This window comes from Triplophysa dalaica, chromosome 18, assembly GCF_015846415.1.
Source record: "Triplophysa dalaica isolate WHDGS20190420 chromosome 18, ASM1584641v1, whole genome shotgun sequence".
In the NCBI taxonomy this organism is placed as follows: domain Eukaryota; kingdom Metazoa; phylum Chordata; class Actinopteri; order Cypriniformes; family Nemacheilidae; genus Triplophysa; species Triplophysa dalaica.
The window spans coordinates 7,974,191-7,993,535 of record NC_079559.1 but is presented as its reverse complement, the minus strand read 5'-3'; the positions used below and the strand labels follow the sequence as shown (position 1 = coordinate 7,993,535).

Here is a 19,345-nt window from a genome sequence, read left to right as displayed (position 1 = left end):
TCAACAAGCCCTTCCATTTTAAAAAAGCAGTGGTAACATGAAGCACATTTGGATACTTTAGTAAAACTAATTTCTTCAAAGATATTTCTAGTTTACTAGTTATGTCTTTCCCGAAATAAACCAGGTGTCTACAGCTCAGAGGACAACCGGCAGACCTTCTCCTGACAGACAAACACCATCAGTCTTAGCTCAAGAAGCAAAGACAGAGAGCCAAGAGAAAGATACTTTGGAGGTAAACTGAAAGGTACTGTCTTTTGTAGTGTGCACTTGCATTCTCAAAAGTTTGACAATCAAAATTCACCACAACAATACACATAAAAAATGTACAGATTTATGCAAAGATAATTTAACTGATCATACTGGTAACTAGTAACATACACTGACAACAGTGTTGTAAGGGAGTACTGTCTCTATATAGAGGAAGGGGAGTTGGAAATGCCTATTCAAGTATCACATTAAGTTAAATGTTTTTTATGGTGTTTATCCCACAGAATGGGAGGAAACCGCTAAAAGCAAAAAGACAAAAGTCCTATGGACCACTTTGGAGAGATCACTCACCAGAGAAATTAATCCAAGCCAGAAAATTGGTGAAAGAAGTAGTGATCAAAGAAGTACAAATGTTAAGCATCCTGCACCCACAAACTTGGCTCAGCAGCGATGAAATGGATGCAGCTTGTTTTTATATTTCTCAACAGTTCCCTCATATAGATGGGTTTCAGTCCAACCTCCTCTATCAGTGTCTTCACCAAGGGGGTGTGGTTGGGACACCACAGAAACCATTTGTTCAAAAATAAATTGAACATAAATGACAACCACTGGATCACAGCAAGTAACCTTTTCTGTGGACCAAACGAGGTGTGCCTATATGACAGCCTGAACACAAACATCACCAAGTAAACAAATCAAAAGTTGTCCTGGTTGATTCGTCCACAAGCCCCCCAGTTTAAGATAAAAAAACCTGCCGTACAAATGCAGCAGTCATCTAGCAGTTGCGGAGTTTTTGCATTAGCCTTTGCAACTGTCTTATGTGATGGAGTCAAACCAGAAGAGTGCCAGTTTCAAGAAAGAAACATGAGACGAACACTGTACAGAGCTTTGAGGAACAAAAAGGTTCCAGTATTTACATATCAGACAATACAAGCAAAACCTGAAATTCCCACATTCCAGGTGGACATTCACTGTATCTGCAGGACCTCACACAACCAAGAGGTGATGGTGCAGTGCAGCAACTGCAATAACTGGTACCACCCCAACTGTGTGTCTGTCCCACACACAGCTTTGGACACCACAGCAGAAGAGTGGAATTGTGAAGTCTGCACTAATTAAAATGTACGGTATAGAGGTTTGGAGTTAATCTTATACTATACTAAATGTTTGTGCTGACATTGAAATGTTCAGGTACTTGGGATGATGTTGCTTAATATAGAATAAGTAAATGTAACATCACAAACAATGTTTTTCTTCAAATGTAGTCCAGAGATTGGAGAGCATTGGAAACAGGTTAGTGTTGAAATCAGTGTACATTGAAAGCACAAAGCGTGAGCATAAACAGTTCTTGGTTTGTTGCAGGTGCTTATGGGCGTGTAGTGGACTCTAGGAGAGGACTTTAACTAAAGACTGGCAAGAATCCAACTATAGCTGATTAAGTTATTCCATGTGGAGAGATGAGAACAGACTGTGTGTGTGTGTGTGTGTGTGTGTGTGTGTGCGTGTGATTGTGTGTTTGTGTGTGTGTGCGTGCGTGTGTGTGTGTGTGTGTGTGTGTGTATGTGTGTGCGTGCATGTGTGTGTGTGTGTGTGCGTGTGTGTGTGTGTGCACACTCATTTCCTTATATCTGGTGCAATATATTTTTTGTTAAAGGAATATTCGATTGATTGTTTGAAAAAATTAACCTTGTTATCATAATAAAGATATGTTCTACAATGAACAAATTAATACAACAACGACCCCTTGTAATTAATAGTATTGGTTGAGACTTCGATGTGCAATTATTACACAATGAAACAGTAAAATAACACAAAAATCACCACAGTGGTACTATGGCAGATGTAGAAGAATAATCTGGTGGAGTTTGCAGAAAACAATTTGATTTAATATTTTAATGATTTTTTAAAATATGTCTGTAAGTTAATATTGGTTGAGACTTTGATGTGCAATTATTACACAATTAAACAGTAAAATAACACAAAAATCCCCACAGTGGTACTATGGGAGATGTAGAACAAGAATCTGGTGGAGTTTGCAGAAAACAATTTGATTTAATATTTTTATGAATTTTTTAAATATGCCGTACGATAGTATTTGTTGTGACTTTGATGTGCAATTATTACACAATGAAACAGTAAAATAACACAAAAATCACCACAGTGGTACTATGGGAGATGTAGAAGAATAATCTGGTGGAGTTTGTAGAAAACAATTTGATTTAATATTTTTATGATTTTTTAAAATATGTCTGTAAGTTAATATTGGTTGAGACTTTGATGTGCAATTATTACACAATTAAACAGTAAAATAACACAAAAATCACCACAGTGGTACTATGGGAGATGTAGAACAAGAATCTGGTGGAGTTTGCAGAAAACAATTTGATTTAATATTTTTATGAATTTTTAAAATATGTCTGTAAGTTAATATTGGTTGAGAATTTGATGTGCAATTATTACACAATTAAACAGTAAAATAACACAAAAATCACCACAGTGGTACTATGGCAGATGTAGAAGAATAATCTGGTGGAGTTTGCAGAAAACAATTTGATTTAATATTTTTATGGATTTTTAAAATATGCCGTACGATAGTATTTGTTGTGACTTTGATGTGCAATTATTACACAATGAAAAAGAAAAATAACACAAAAATCACCACAGTGGTACTATGGGAGATGTAGAAGAATTATCTGGTGGAGTTTGCAGAAAACAATTTGATTTAATATTTTTATGAATTTTTAAAATATGTCTGTAAGTTAATATTGGTTGAGACTTTGATGTGCAATTATTACACAATGACACAGTAAAATGACACAAAAATCGACACAGTGGTACTATGGGAGATGTAGAACAAGAATCTGGTGGAGTTTGTAGAAAACAATTTGATTTAATATTTTAATGATTTTTTAAAATATGTCTGTAAGTTAATATTGGTTGAGACTTTGATGTGCAATTATTACACAATTAAACAGTAAAATAACACAAAAATCACCACAGTGGTACTATGGCAGATGTAGAAGAATTATCTGGTGGAGTTTGCAGAAAACAATTTGATTTAATATTTTTATGAATTTTTAAAATATGTCTGTAAGTTAATATTGGTTGAGACTTTGATGTGCAATTATTACACAATGACACAGTAAAATAACACAAAAATCGACACAGTGGTACTATGGGAGATGTAGAAGAATAATCTGGTGGAGTTTGCAGAAAACAATTTGATTTAATATTTTTATGGATTTTTAAAATATGCCGTACGATAGTATTTGTTGTGACTTTGATGTGCAATTATTACACAATGAAAAAGTAAAATAACACAAAAATCACCACAGTGGTACTATGGGAGATGTAGAAGAATTATCTGGTGGAGTTTGCAGAAAACAATTTGATTTAATATTTTTATGAATTTTTAAAATATGTCTGTAAGTTAATATTGGTTGAGACTTTGATGTGCAATTATTACACAATGACACAGTAAAATGACACAAAAATCGACACAGTGGTACTATGGGAGATGTAGAACAAGAATCTGGTGGAGTTTGTAGAAAACAATTTGATTTAATATTTTAATGATTTTTTAAAATATGTCTGTAAGTTAATATTGGTTGAGACTTTGATGTGCAATTATTACACAATTAAACAGTAAAATAACACAAAAATCACCACAGTGGTACTATGGGAGATGTAGAACAAGAATCTGGTGGAGTTTGCAGAAAACAATTTGATTTAATATTTTTATGAATTTTTTAAATATGCCGTACGATAGTTTTTGTTGTGACTTTGATGTGCAATTATTACACAATGAAACAGTAAAATAACACAAAAATCACCACAGTGGTACTATGGGAGATGTAGAACAAGAATCTGGTGGAGTTTGCAGAAAACAATTTGATTTAATATTTTTATGAATTTTTAAAATATGTCTGTAAGTTAATATTGGTTGAGACTTTGATGTGCAATTATTACACAATGAAACAGTAAAATAACACAAAAATCACCACAGTGGTACTATGGGAGATGTAGAAGAATAATCTGGTTGAGTTTGTAGAAAACAATTTGATTTAATATTTTTATGAATTTTTAAAATATGCCGTACGATAGTATTTGTTGTGACTTTGATGTGCAATTATTACACAATGAAACAGTAAAATAACACAAAAATCACCATAGTGGTACTATGGGAGATGTAGAAGAATAATCTGGTGGAGTTTGCAGAATACAATTTGATTTAATATTTTTATGAATTTTTAAAATATGTCTGTAAGTCAATATTGGTTGAGACTTTGATGTGCAATTATTACACAATGACACAGTAAAATAACACAAAAATCGACACAGTGGTACTATGGGAGATGTAGAAGAATAATCTGGTGGAGTTTGCAGAAAACAATTTGATTTAATATTTTTATGAATTTTTAAAATATGTCTGTAAGTTAATATTGGTTGAGACTTTGATGTGCAATTATTACACAATAACACAGTAAAATAACACAAAAATCGACACAGTGGTACTATGGGAGATGTAGAACAAGAATCTGGTGGAGTTTGCAGAAAACAATTTGATTTAATATTTTTATGGATTTTTAAAATATGCCGTACGATAGTATTTGTTGTGACTTTGATGTGCAATTATTACACAATGAAAAAGTAAAATAACACAAAAATCACCACAGTGGTACTATGGGAGATGTAGAAGAATTATCTGGTGGAGTTTGCAGAAAACAATTTGATTTAATATTTTTATGAATTTTTAAAATATGTCTGTAAGTTAATATTGGTTGAGACTTTGATGTGCAATTATTACACAATGACACAGTAAAATGACACAAAAATCGACACAGTGGTACTATGGGAGATGTAGAACAAGAATCTGGTGGAGTTTGTAGAAAACAATTTGATTTAATATTTTAATGATTTTTTAAAATATGTCTGTAAGTTAATATTGGTTGAGACTTTGATGTGCAATTATTACACAATTAAACAGTAAAATAACACAAAAATCACCACAGTGGTACTATGGGAGATGTAGAACAAGAATCTGGTGGAGTTTGCAGAAAACAATTTGATTTAATATTTTTATGAATTTTTTAAATATGCCGTACGATAGTTTTTGTTGTGACTTTGATGTGCAATTATTACACAATGAAACAGTAAAATAACACAAAAATCACCACAGTGGTACTATGGGAGATGTAGAACAAGAATCTGGTGGAGTTTGCAGAAAACAATTTGATTTAATATTTTTATGAATTTTTAAAATATGTCTGTAAGTTAATATTGGTTGAGACTTTGATGTGCAATTATTACACAATGAAACAGTAAAATAACACAAAAATCACCACAGTGGTACTATGGGAGATGTAGAAGAATAATCTGGTTGAGTTTGTAGAAAACAATTTGATTTAATATTTTTATGAATTTTTAAAATATGCCGTACGATAGTATTTGTTGTGACTTTGATGTGCAATTATTACACAATGAAACAGTAAAATAACACAAAAATCACCATAGTGGTACTATGGGAGATGTAGAAGAATAATCTGGTGGAGTTTGCAGAATACAATTTGATTTAATATTTTTATGAATTTTTAAAATATGTCTGTAAGTCAATATTGGTTGAGACTTTGATGTGCAATTATTACACAATGAAACAGTGAAATAACACAAAAATCACCACAGTGGTACTATGGGAGATGTAGAACAAGAATCTGGTGGAGTTTGTAGAAAACAATTTGATTTAATATTTTAATGATTTTTTAAAATATGTCTGTAAGTTAATATTGGTTGAGACTTTGATGTGCAATTATTACACAATTAAACAGTAAAATAACACAAAAATCACCACAGTGGTACTATGGGAGATGTAGAACAAGAATCTGGTGGAGTTTGCAGAAAACAATTTGATTTAATATTTTTATGAATTTTTTAAATATGCCGTACGATAGTTTTTGTTGTGACTTTGATGTGCAATTATTACACAATGAAACAGTAAAATAACACAAAAATCACCACAGTGGTACTATGGGAGATGTAGAACAAGAATCTGGTGGAGTTTGCAGAAAACAATTTGATTTAATATTTTTATGAATTTTTAAAATATGTCTGTAAGTTAATATTGGTTGAGACTTTGATGTGCAATTATTACACAATGAAACAGTAAAATAACACAAAAATCACCACAGTGGTACTATGGGAGATGTAGAAGAATAATCTGGTTGAGTTTGTAGAAAACAATTTGATTTAATATTTTTATGAATTTTTAAAATATGCCGTACGATAGTATTTGTTGTGACTTTGATGTGCAATTATTACACAATGAAACAGTAAAATAACACAAAAATCACCATAGTGGTACTATGGGAGATGTAGAAGAATAATCTGGTGGAGTTTGCAGAATACAATTTGATTTAATATTTTTATGAATTTTTAAAATATGTCTGTAAGTCAATATTGGTTGAGACTTTGATGTGCAATTATTACACAATGAAACAGTGAAATAACACAAAAATCACCACAGTGGTACTATGGGAGATGTAGAACAAGAATCTGGTGGAGTTTGCAGAAAACAATTTGATTTAATATTTTTATGAATTTTTAAAATATGTCTGCAAGTTAATATTGGTTGAGACTTTGGTGTGCAATTATTACACAATGAAACAGTAAAATAACACAAAAATCGACACAGTGGTACTATGGGAGATGTAGAAGAAGAATCTAATGGAGTTTACAGAAAACAATTTGATTTAATATTTTTATGAATTTTTTTAATATGTCTAAGTTAGTATTAGTCGTGACTTTGGGGTGCAATTATTACACAATGAAACAGGTAAACAGCCTGAAAATGTCATATTAAAATCTTAAATTATGTATAATGTAATATAATGTTCATTGTAATTTGACACTGAACATGATTCTGAACGAAAATAAAACTTTCCCGCTAAATGATTATCTTACAGCAACAAAAATGAAACACTCCTATCTGCTTGTTAAGCGTGACGTCACATCATATATGAAAGGCCATAAACTGTTTCCGTATCCAAGTGCTCTGAATGCATAGACAAACAACAAAAAATGCGAATATTCACATAATCTTTACTGTACAACCAGGTCCTAACCGATCGTTACCGTAAAACCCCATGTATACGCGCACTTTATTTTAAAGCGTAGATAGCGTGACCGCACTTATCCGAACCGCAGATGGCGTGACTCCAGTCAAATAACGGGCGGGGATTACGTGTGATCGCCATAAACATTAACTACTCGCCGACTCAATTAATGGAATATAACAGCTAGGCTACAACACTCCATCATGTATACCAGTGTGGGAATATGTTTTTAAATCATGAAATATATTACAGGGCTTTGATTATCATTTTAATGAATGGTTTTATTATAATGCTTTTATAATAAAGAGTTGTTAGTTTGAATAAGATTTTATACTGTCATATGTGAAAAAACTATATGCCTTTGAGCGCTTTTCCACCATCTCGCCGAATCGTTCTAAGCTCAGTCTGAAATGGTTACAGATATGTTTTCACGTGTCTGGTTCGACACGACACGATTACAAACTATTTTCAGCTCGGAATTTTCGCGCAGAGCCGTTATAGCTCAGTCTTAGGCAGGGGCGTAGTAAGCCTATTAAAAGTGCGGGGGGTGGATGTGGTTTGTTTGTTTGTTAACAATGGAAACAATGAATGCAATGACAGAACGGCACAAAAGGTTTAACATAAGAGATATAAAAAGCTTCCCATTTAAATGAGTGATACTAGAAAAGTATAATGACACATTCGGAACACACAGAAAATAAGTCAAAACAATGTCATGAAAATACACAACAGTAGACTTGGTAATGAATCAGAAATACTTTTAAAAATATCGAGGGGTAAAGACAGTGGTAAGCTTGATAGTGACATGGGTCTGACAGGACTGTGACTGCTAAAGTTTGCTTACTTGCGCCTTGAAAAGGGGAGATACAAAAAACAAGAAAGCTTTTTTTCTGGTGGTATAAATAATGTAACAATTTACTGTTTTTAAACGTTAACATTATATACACTTTTCTTTCATTGCTCTTCAACAGGTACAAACATAACAGTTAAGTATCCACAAAAGTTTTAGCTAATCAAAAAAACAATGCTCAAAATTTCAAAATCAATAGCACTGGGAATAAACCCATAAATACACTGCTTAACAAGGACAATTTGTCCCTCCTCCTCGTCAATTCCCTGCCTTCTTCAACACAGTTACTTTATACATTGCATGCCACATAAACAACCGAGTTTAGCTAAGCTAGCTTCAGAACAATATCCCAATTTGCAATTAGCATTAGTCTAAAAAACGAAATATAATTCAGAAAACACTCGACATATCAACAAAACAGACGAACATCTTCCCAAACACATATCAAGCTTATTTTAAAACTTCGAAAGATAAAACACTCATTCAAAGTAACTGGACGAGGGGGACGTAAACAAACATAACCATAAGTTACTATCGTCCTGTTTGAGCGGGAGGGGAGAGGAAGAGCCGCATCGAGCGCAGACACAGAGCGGCCAGAGAAACGGAGGTGCGACTTCTGCAATGCGTTTGTACAAAACTGCGGAAAAACTGCAGAAAAAGTGTGATTGTTTAAGCCTCTCACCGGGAAAATTGTGTGTGTTAAAACACCCACATCCCCCACGGGTGCGACACTCCGGGTGTTACCGCCTCGCTGTGAGAAGCAGCATGAGGGTGTGGGGATTTTTTAACACATCCCACTTATTCAAAACAGCGCGGTAATCAAGATCACGTCACAGCTCGCCTCTGTTTGGTGGAAATAAAGCATCAAATTCTGTCTTAATTCTGGCATTTTTTAAAATGTTTTTCACAGTCTCTGTGTGAAACAGAATTAGGGTCGTTTTTGTCTGGTCAGCCAGAAGCTACATCCGAGTTTGAGTTAGGCTTGCCATAAAAAGGACGTAGTTTAGTTTTAGTTAATTTTGGTCGTGTTTTGGTTAGCCATAAAGTTAAAAGCAAACAAACTGCCAATAATAATATCTAATAATGTAATACTATTATTACTATCATGAAAACCCTTAGCAGGCACATCAAAACCAATTTATGTCAAATGAGGAATACAACAGCTAATTTTCAGAAGGGAAATATGTATATGATATTATATAATATAAACACTTATATCATTAAAAACTATTTTATATTATTTTGTAATATTGTTTGTATTAGTGTTTTTTGTGACTGAATGGTATAGTTTGAGCATTGAGAGCCGACTGCCTCGCCTGCATTTTAATCACTGATCCAGTATTTGCAGTGCTTAATAGAGCAAGCTTGATTTCTTTGCAGATACAATGATGTAGTTTGCCATGCATCTTGGAAGTTGTAGTCGATTTGCGAAACCATCGTTAAATGCAGTCTATGAAAAGGACTTCATTTCCCAGAATGCTTCCTCCCAGTAGAAGAACCAGAAGTCCGTAATTCAAATTCCTACTCGATTGGCTTTTATTGTTCACATGCAATCATTTTTTCCCAAAGTTTATCCATGATTGAGTTTTGTTTGTAGAAAACAATGTCCGCTTTGTTGGGTCTAAATAAGTTGATGTTGTGCTTGCAGTCTGGGTAAAGAGTGATGTTTGTTTAATACATTTCATTTAAAAGCTATGAGTGTATTCTGATTTTTGAAATTATGTTGTTGACAGAGTAAAATGAAACAAAATAACAGGACAGTAGCGCATCTTGTGGAACAGCAGACTCATCTCCAGTCAAAGACAGACTCCCTGAGGCCACCAAAAATGAAAACAAATTAAGACTATATTATTTCATTCTTTAACATTTTTTAACAGGTCATTGTACTTCTGTACAATTTCAACTAAATCTGTAACTATTTCAAAATGATATGTTTCTAATTGGTCTTGTATGTACTGTAATTTGCATAATATCAGTATTAGTTCCAAAAGCATGTTGTAGTAATATGGCTTAAAACTGAAAACATGTTTTCAAACATTCAAGGTACTTGATTTTGGATTATTTGGTCGAGTGGATGTGAAGACATTGTCTGGTGAATGAAGGTGGCAATAAAAATCCCAGGCCAAAAGAGTGAACTGGAGAGCTGTACATGGGAAAATAGGATTCCCAATTTTGTTGTTATTGTTAAGCGCTTACATTAAGAGCCTGGAAATGCCTCTAATTATTATGCATTTTATTTAATCATATTATTAACTCTGTATTTCTATGCTTTTATTCTAGAGGCAGTATAAAATGACTGAGCTCGAGGTCGAAAAAAGTTTCTTAACCTGGGTTTCATCTAAATGTTTTTGTTTTCTACAGTGTTGTTTGTAACTTATTTGACTAATATATATTTGCACCTCTGTAAACATACTTTTTGTCTTCAATTTCTCTTGTTTGTTTATTCAGTTTGTTTATTAATTTCTGTTATTATATTTTTATGCACTATTTCTTTACATTGTTTTAATTTAATCCGTAATACATGAATTTAGTGCTTTGTTTAGTGTTGCTGTCTTTTTTGTATTGTGTAACTATTTACAGTATGTGTTCCTTTTAGTTTATTGTTTGACAATATTTGTTGCGTATTTTCCATTGTATTTTTATGTTTCTGTTGTATTGTGTGACTTTGTTTTTGTTGTTCTTTTCTGTTGTCTGAATGTTATTTTGATCGTTTTTTGGCACCTCTTTTGAAATTGTATTTACTTTTTCCACATTTGAGTAGATTTTATTGTCACCATCAATTAAACACAATACTTGCATTTGCTTGGTGTTTGTGTTTTTTTCCAATTATACAATATATAACTATACATCTCTGGGAGAAATAGGGTATTTATTTTCTATCTGGGCAGTAGAGTAAATATAAACTAACATAGCCATTACTGTGAAATTACAGAACAGCCGTAAAACAGAAAACTGTACTTAAACGTACAATTGCGGTATATAATTGCCAGTACTTTACTGTGAAATTACAGTACAGCCGTAAAACTGTAAACTGTTTTTGAACTGTACAATTGCGGTAAAGCAATTATATAGTGTTTTTCTTGCTCATCTGTTCGTTCAGAACAGTTGTGCATTCACATCTTACACCCGGCATGAGCTTTTGGATATCGGTTTGCGCATTCCCAGAAGTTATATCAGCAACATTCAACTTGTCCCTGAGATCGCCAAAACACCCGATGCTACGCACCCCACATGGCCGGGCGGAAGTGCTCGCCGGCTGCGTCGAGATCGTAAACAAAGGTGCTGGAAGCGCGGAGTGCTAAGAGCTAAGCTAAAGCTAACACCATACCGGCTCTCTTTACCCAGCATTTCCCTTGCTAATGTACGATCATTAGTGAACAAAATTGATGAGATTTGACTCCATTCGACACAACAAAATACTTTTGAACTGCTACACAGTGGCACACCGGACAACGCTATTGAGATAGCGGGCTACAACTCACACCTCACGGAAAGAACGGCAGAGGAATCAGGTAAGACAAGAGGAGGTGGATTGTGCATTTATGTCAATAAAGCTTGGTGCACGAACTCTGTTATTGTCGGGAGACACTGCTCGACTAACCTTGAGTTTCTCATGGTTAAATGTAGACCGTTTTATCTGCCACGGGAATTCACTTCCACCATTATAACGGCAGCTTATATTCCACCAGATGCTGATGCCAAGCTTGCTATGAAAGAACTTCATGCAGCCATCAGTAAACAACAGACTGCTCACCCGGAGGCTGCATTTATTGTTGTGGGAGATTTTAATCACTCTAACCTAGACATTGCTCCCTAAATTTCACCAGCATGTTTCCTGCGACACAAGAGGAAACAAAACTTTGGATCCTGTCTATACAAACATGGCTGAAGCTTATGCCGCGACCCCCCTCCCCCACCTGGGTCAATCTGATCACCTTTCTTTGTTCCTCACCCTTAAGTATTCACCTCTCATTAATCGTGTGAAGCCATCAGTGAAGACCCCATCAAGGTGTGGCCTGCGGGGGCAGACTTCACACTCCAGGAAAGGTTTCTACACACAGACTGGAGTATGTTTGCTTCTCAGGCCACCAGTGGCTCTCACACGGACGTAGACAGCTACACCTCCTTTGTATTGGACTACATCAATACCACCATTGACAGTGTCACAGCCTAGAAGTAGATCACCATATACCCTAATCAGAAGCCATGGATGAACAAGGAAGTGCGCCTCCTGTTGAAAGCATGCAACACTGCCTTCAGATCAGGTGATGCACAGGCCTATAGTACTTCCAGGGCAAATCTGAAGAGGGGCATCAAAAAGGCCAAGCACTGCTACAAGCTAGATGAGCATTTTTCCAATTCTGACCCTCGACGCATGTGGCAGGGCATCCAGGCCATTAGTGACTACAAACCCAACCACTCCATCCCCATAACCACAGATGCCGCCTTCCTAAGCGAGCTTAATGACTTTTATGCACGCTTTGAGAGAGACAAAAAGGAACCAGCCACCAGGCTAACTCCTTCTACTGACCACCCAATCATCACACTAAACTCCACAGATGTTTACACTGCACTAAGCCGGATAAACGCACGCAAGGCTGCTGGCCCTGATCGCGTACTCAGGGCATGTGCGGAGCAGCTCGCTGGGGTCTTCACGGATATCTTCAACCTATCCCTCGCCCAAGCAGTGGTTCCAGCATGTTTCAAATACACCTCCACTGTACCCATTCCGAAACATTCCAGCCAGACATGCCTGAAGTTCAGTGGTTCAGATGGTGGTCTAGTGGTTTAAACCACTGAACTGGTAAATCAAAAGGTTACTGGTTCAATCCCAGCAGCCACCACCAGTGTGTCCTTGAGCAAGACACTTTACTCCATGTTTTTTCCAGGGGGATTGTCCCTGTAATAAGTGTACTGTAAGTCGCTTTGGATAAAAGCAACTGCCAAATGACGAAATGTAAATGTAAATGAACGACTACCGCCCTGTAGCACTCACACCCATTGTTATGAAGTGCTTTGAGTGGCTGGTCCTGTCACACCTAAAAGACTCTCTACCATCCACACTGGACCCATACCAATCTGCCTACCGTAGCAATAGGAGCACAGATGATGCGGTGTCCATGGCGCTGCACTCCGTGCTCACACATCTGGACAATAAGGACACTTATGCACGCATATTGTTTTAAGACTTCTGCCTTGCTTTTAATACCGTCATCCCTTCCAAGCTAATCATCAAACTTGGAATCCTAGGGATTAACAACTCAACCTGCAACTGGATTATGGATTTCTTGACGAACAGGCCTCAGCTTGTTAGGTTAAGCCACATCTGCTCCACCACCATCACCCTCAAAACTGGTGTACCACAGGGCTGCGTACTGAGCCCTTTTATCTACTCCCTTTTCACATTCGACTGCAGGCCTGTGAATGGACCAAACTCCTTCATCAAGTTCGCAGACGATGCAACCGTGATTGGTCTCATCAGCAACAACGATGAGACTGCATACAGGACAAAGGAGATCATCGTGGACTTCAGGAAGGCGAAAGGAGGCACACATGACCCCATCCACATTAATGGGATGGCTGTTGAATGTGTTTCCAGTTTTAAGTTTCTGGGGACCCATATTTCGGAGGACCTGTCCTGGACCACCAACACCTCATGCCTGGTCAAGAAGGCTCAACAGCGTCTCTTCTTTCTGAGGACACTGAAGAAGAACCAACTGTCTTCAACTATCCTGGTGAACTTCTACCGCTGCACGATAGAGAGCATCCTGACCAACTGTGTCACAGTCTGGTACGGGAACTGTTCTGTTGCTGAGCGCAAGGCACTGCAGCGGGTGGTGAAAACAGCCCAGCGCATCACAGGAACTACACTCCCTTCCATTGAGGACATCCAGAAGAAACGCTATCTGCGTCGAGCTCGGAGCATTCTCAAGGACTCCTCTCACCCCGCTCATAGACTGTTTACTCTCCTGCCTTCCATTAGGCGCTTCAGGTGCCTCCATGCAACAACCAGCAGACTAGGAAACAGCTTTTTTCCCAGAACTGTTTCGTTATTGAACTCTGCTCCCCACTGATTCCACTACCCCACTGCTGCTATTTCATTGTTTACATTGCACTACAGGGCTGCCATGCATGACTGAACTGTACACACCAGTACTTCATGTTATCTGCTCTACCGGACTGTTTACACACACATAGCATCATTTGGACTCTATACTGCTCACTTGCACACAAGGAATATTACTGAAGGCTCATTTGCACTAATGGACTACTCTCATAACTGCATTACCTCATCTACTGCACTGTAACTTCAATAACTGCACTAGATTAGATTAGATGATTAGATTCAACTTTATTGTCATTACACATATACAAGTACAGTGTAACGAAATGTAGTTTAGGTCTAACCAGAAGTGCAATTAGCAAGTGCAGGATCTACAGTGTGAATAAATACAGAATACAATATTAGGAAAATACTATACAATGGGCATGTACTATGAAAATATGACAGTTGGTATGTACTATGAACAAAAACAGAAGGCTATATACTGTGAACATTAATGTACAGGTGGTTATGAACAGATAACAATATAAACTATACAATAGTGCAAGTGACTTGAGTGTGCATTAGTTACAGACATTAGCTATTAAAGTTACAGTGCAGTAGGTGAGTTGATGCGGTTATTAAAGGTACAGTGCAGTACATGAGTTAATGCAGTTATTGAAGTTATAGTGCAATACATGAGTAGATGCAGTTATACATTTACAGTACAGTAGATGTGTTAGTGCAGTTATTGAAGTTACAGTGCAGTAGATGCGTTAATGCGGTTATTAAGGTTACAGTACAGTAGATGAGTTAGTGCAGTTATTGAAGTTACAGTGCAGTAAATGAGTTAGTGCAGTTATTGAAGTTACAGTGCAGTAGATGCTTTAATGAGGTTATTAAGGTTACAGTGCAGTAGATGAGTTAATGCAGTTATTGAAGTTATAGTGCAATAGATGAGTAGATGCAGTTAGTTATGCAATAGATGCAGTAATGCAATAGATGAGTTACAGTGCAGTAGAGAAGTTGGTGCAGTTATTGAAGTCACAGTGCAGTAGATGAGGTAATGCAGTTATGAAAGTTACAGTGCAGTAGATGAGGTTATGCAGTTATGAGAGTAGTCCATTAGTGCAAATGAGCATTCAGTGTAATATTCCTGGTGTGCAAGTGAGCAGTATAGAGTGCAAATTATGCTATGTATGTTTAAACAATCCGATAGAGCAGATAACATGAAGTACTGGTGTGTACAGTTCAGTCATGCATGGCAGCCCTGTAGTGCAATGTAAACAATGTAATAGCAGCATTACAGTTAAAGTTATTAAACTAACTTCTCTATTGCACTGTAACTCATCCATTGCATGTCATGATTCCACCTCTTCTTGTTAGGTAATTCTTGGTCTTGAGGTGGAATCATACAGGATCCTTTGTTTCATGTGAGAGAGAGAGAGACGATTTGTCAACATACTCTCTCTCTCCGGTCTGCCTCATCATTCCTACCCTCCTGTTTCCTAGTTTGTGTTAATTAGTTCAATCCCTGGCACCAGTTCCCTCTTGATTGGCTCCCCTTTAAAACATCCTCGTATTCATAGTCCTGTGCTGGTTCATTGTACTTTGTACTTTGTTTGTAGCTGTTGTGCTTCGTCCCTGCTGTTGTACCTGTAGATCGTTCCTTGTTCCTTGTTCCTTGTTCCTTGTTCCTTGTTCCTTGTTCCTTGTTCCTTGTTCCTTGTTCCTTGTTCCTTGTTCCTTGTCTTCGTAAGTATAGTCAGTGTTCTTATCTAGTGTTTGTTTTTGTAGTCTTGGTTTAGTCAGTCCTTTTTTTTCCATCGTGTTTCCTGCTTTGTTTTATCCCCATTTGTAATAATAAATTATCTGTTAACCCCATCATTTGAGTCCTGTGGCTCAGTGGTGGAGTCGGGGACTCGTCACGCCAAAGACCCGAGTTTGATTCCCGATCCTGACATTGCATTACTGCATCTATTGCGTAACTAACTACATCTACTAATCTATTGCACTATAACATCAATAACTGCATTAACTCATCTTGTAAAGCTGCCTAACTACATCTACTAATCTATTGCACTATAACATCAATAACTGCATAAACTCATCTTGTAAAGCTGCCAAGCCGAGCTTGAGGCAGCTGAGGGATGCCGGACGGTGCTTTGTTTCAGTATACGCACGCTTGACTTGCTTCAATAGAATGTCCACACAAGTTGGTAGAATGCTCATGCAAGCAAGATCCATACAACAGTCAATAATAAATCCACCAGTCTTTCACCTTTCCAAAGACTTACTTTAAGTGCTACAAATTCTAGCGTAGCGGTCAAAAAACTGTGTTCACCTTCCCCCCAGCAACCCCTATCACCTGAGGGAAGGTTCCCACCTATATGGTGCTCTCAATTAACAACGATGACCCCTACTGGACACACCATAAACCACAAAATGGCTGAATGGCTCTTACACATCTACTGCACCATAACTTTAATAACTACACTAACTTATCTACTGCACTGTAACTGCATTAACTGTATCTACTCATGTATTGCACTATAACTTCAATAACTGCATTAACGCATATACTGCACTGTAACCTTAATAACTGCATTAATTCATATACTGCACCGTACCTTTAATAACCGCATTAACTCATCTATTACACTTCAACTTTAATAGCTAATGTCTGTAATTACTGCACACTTAAGACACTTGCACTATTGTATAGTCTATATTGTTATCTGTTCATAACCACCTGTACATTAATGTTCACAGTATATAGCCTTCTGTATATATTGTTCATAGTACATACCGACTGTCATATTGTCATAGAACATTCCTTCTGTAAAGTATTTTCATAGTACATGCCCATTGTATAGTATTTTCCTAATATTGAATTCTGCATTTATTCACACTGTATATCCTGCACTTGCTATATGCACTTCTGTTTAGACTTAAACTACATTTCGTTACACTGTACTTGTATATGTGTAATGACAATAAAGTTGAATCTACTCTAATCGAGTCTAAATAACTGCCATTAATTTACTGTGGAATTACAGCACAACTGTAAAATGAAAATAAACGGTTGCAAGCCTGTAAAATTACAGTAAATGATTGAAACCACTGCTTCAAGTACTGTCAATTTACAGGGAGTTTTTTTACAGTGTGGCATATTTTCTAATTCCTGACTAAAAAAAAATCTTTCCATTCCCCATGCTGTGGGTAAATGGAGCAGTTTAGTGGATATTATTGCGTGGCAAAAAGTATTTCTTCCTGTACTTGCTGGTAATTTTTTAATTTAAGATTCTTCATCAGTATTATCCTGTTAAATCATTTATTGTGTCAAGATTTAAATTAAACATAGATGTGAATTGTACTTTCTGTAAATTACAACCAGAGACTGTTCTGCAACGTGTTTGGTATTTTGATCATACCTGAAAACTTTGGAAAGACATTGCCAGTTTAAAGTAGAATTAAGTTCACTCCTGTAAAAGTATAATCTTTAGATGTTGATTTAGTTTAATTTTGAATGACTTAGCCCATGGCAAAGATTTACAGTAAATCATATTGAAATAAATGGTTAAAATCAAACTCTGATGCTCGTCACTAATAACTTAGCCTATGATTCACACAATGATACAAGTTACGCCTATTATTGACATTGATAGTAAACTATAACAATCAACAATTAACATCTGTGCAGTTTTATCCAGCACCCGTTGCACTTATAGATTGCTGGCAGTGTCTCTAGCCTGACTTTCACAAGTCTGGCCAGGAGTTCTCATCTCTTATCATCTAAAACAATTATATACATTGCACGTTTTTCTCACTTCCTCCCTCATTTAATGATTCACCACACAAACAAACAATCCGCTCACAGTTGTGTTAATTATAACAAATATGCTAATTTTATTAAAGAATAGTTATGAGTTATCAGCATACAGTTTAATAAACTGGCGAACAGATAAACTAGATTGCGACCCCGCGAACAGCGTATATCACCTTATCGGGCTCATATTCTGTAAAACCTGCTGCACCGTCACCCGAAGCGCAAGTGGCCTCAGGGACAGGGTTACAAAAACACTGAAATAGTTTAGTTTAAACACTTGCCTTTCATGATCTCCTTTCGTCACATATCTCCCGGGTGCACCACTGGTCCAAAAGTCAGTGCGTCGCAGTTTTCTGACACAAAATGAAGTTGTTACGTACCCACGCACTTTTTAAAGCGGAATTTCTTGATCTTTATAGTTGACATAACGGCGTATAACGTAGACTAAACCACTGGAACTACAAGAATGTGGCAGTCTCTTGGATTTAGGCTAGTTTAGGATCGACGCACCAGACAATTATAGACACTATGTTAATTATACTCATTGTTTTTCCTTTTTAAGTAATTTAATATTATAAATGTATACAGTATATATTTGTAACTTTTTTATGGATTTGGCAGGCGCTTTAATCCAAAGCAACTAACTTTACATTGTATTATACAACTGACTGTGTGGAATCCCCTGGCAACCAACCCATGACCTTGGCATTGCTAGTGTTATGCTCCTCGCGAGCCACAGGAAAGTAATCTTAATGATTTAATTGTCATAGACAAATAGTTTTTTACTTACATTTCTTTAAACGGCGACAGTCTGTGTGGTCTCGTAAGTCGGTAGCATACTCTATCCAAGCGATTAAAAAAGTGAAAGTGAAAGTTACTTTTTTTACAGAGTACAATTTAAAGCAACAAGACTGACCAAAGTGTTCTACATTTAAATAAATCATGCAAAACACATCAACAGAAATATAAAAACAATTTACAGACCAGAGGAAAACAGATCAGTATTCAGGGATACAGAAAATAAGCATAAAAAGACCAAATAAAATTGAATAAAAATGGGTTATTGGTAGGCCAGATTAAGCAAGTTAATTTACAAGCGAGATTCAAAAATGGGAAGAAGGTGCAACTGAAAGTGACATGACACATGATACATGACATGAATTAGAAATTCAATAGACTTATGTTTTCTGTTCGTTGATGACGATTAAAGAGGTCTTTCATTTTTTTACGCTGTGTTTATAATACTGTTTTTGTATATTTTACTATGAGTGCCATTCACTGAACTGGCTTGATCCAACATTACTACA

At 36.2% G+C, this 19,345-nt stretch overlaps 1 protein-coding gene across 2 annotated transcripts in view; it reads right to left on the bottom strand.

Moving 5' to 3' along the window:
* Positions 1–19,028, bottom strand: part of LOC130439814 (tumor necrosis factor receptor superfamily member 14-like) — a 33,851-nt gene extending 14,823 nt beyond the window's left edge. Inside the window, exon 1 of one of the 2 annotated variants that reach the window (XM_056772386.1) lies at positions 18,829–19,028. The gene's annotated coding sequence lies outside the window, so the exon portion shown is untranslated. The remainder of the gene's footprint in view (positions 1–18,828) is intronic. The other variant, XM_056772387.1, reaches the window with a different exon arrangement.
* Positions 19,029–19,345: the final 317 nt, after the last annotated feature.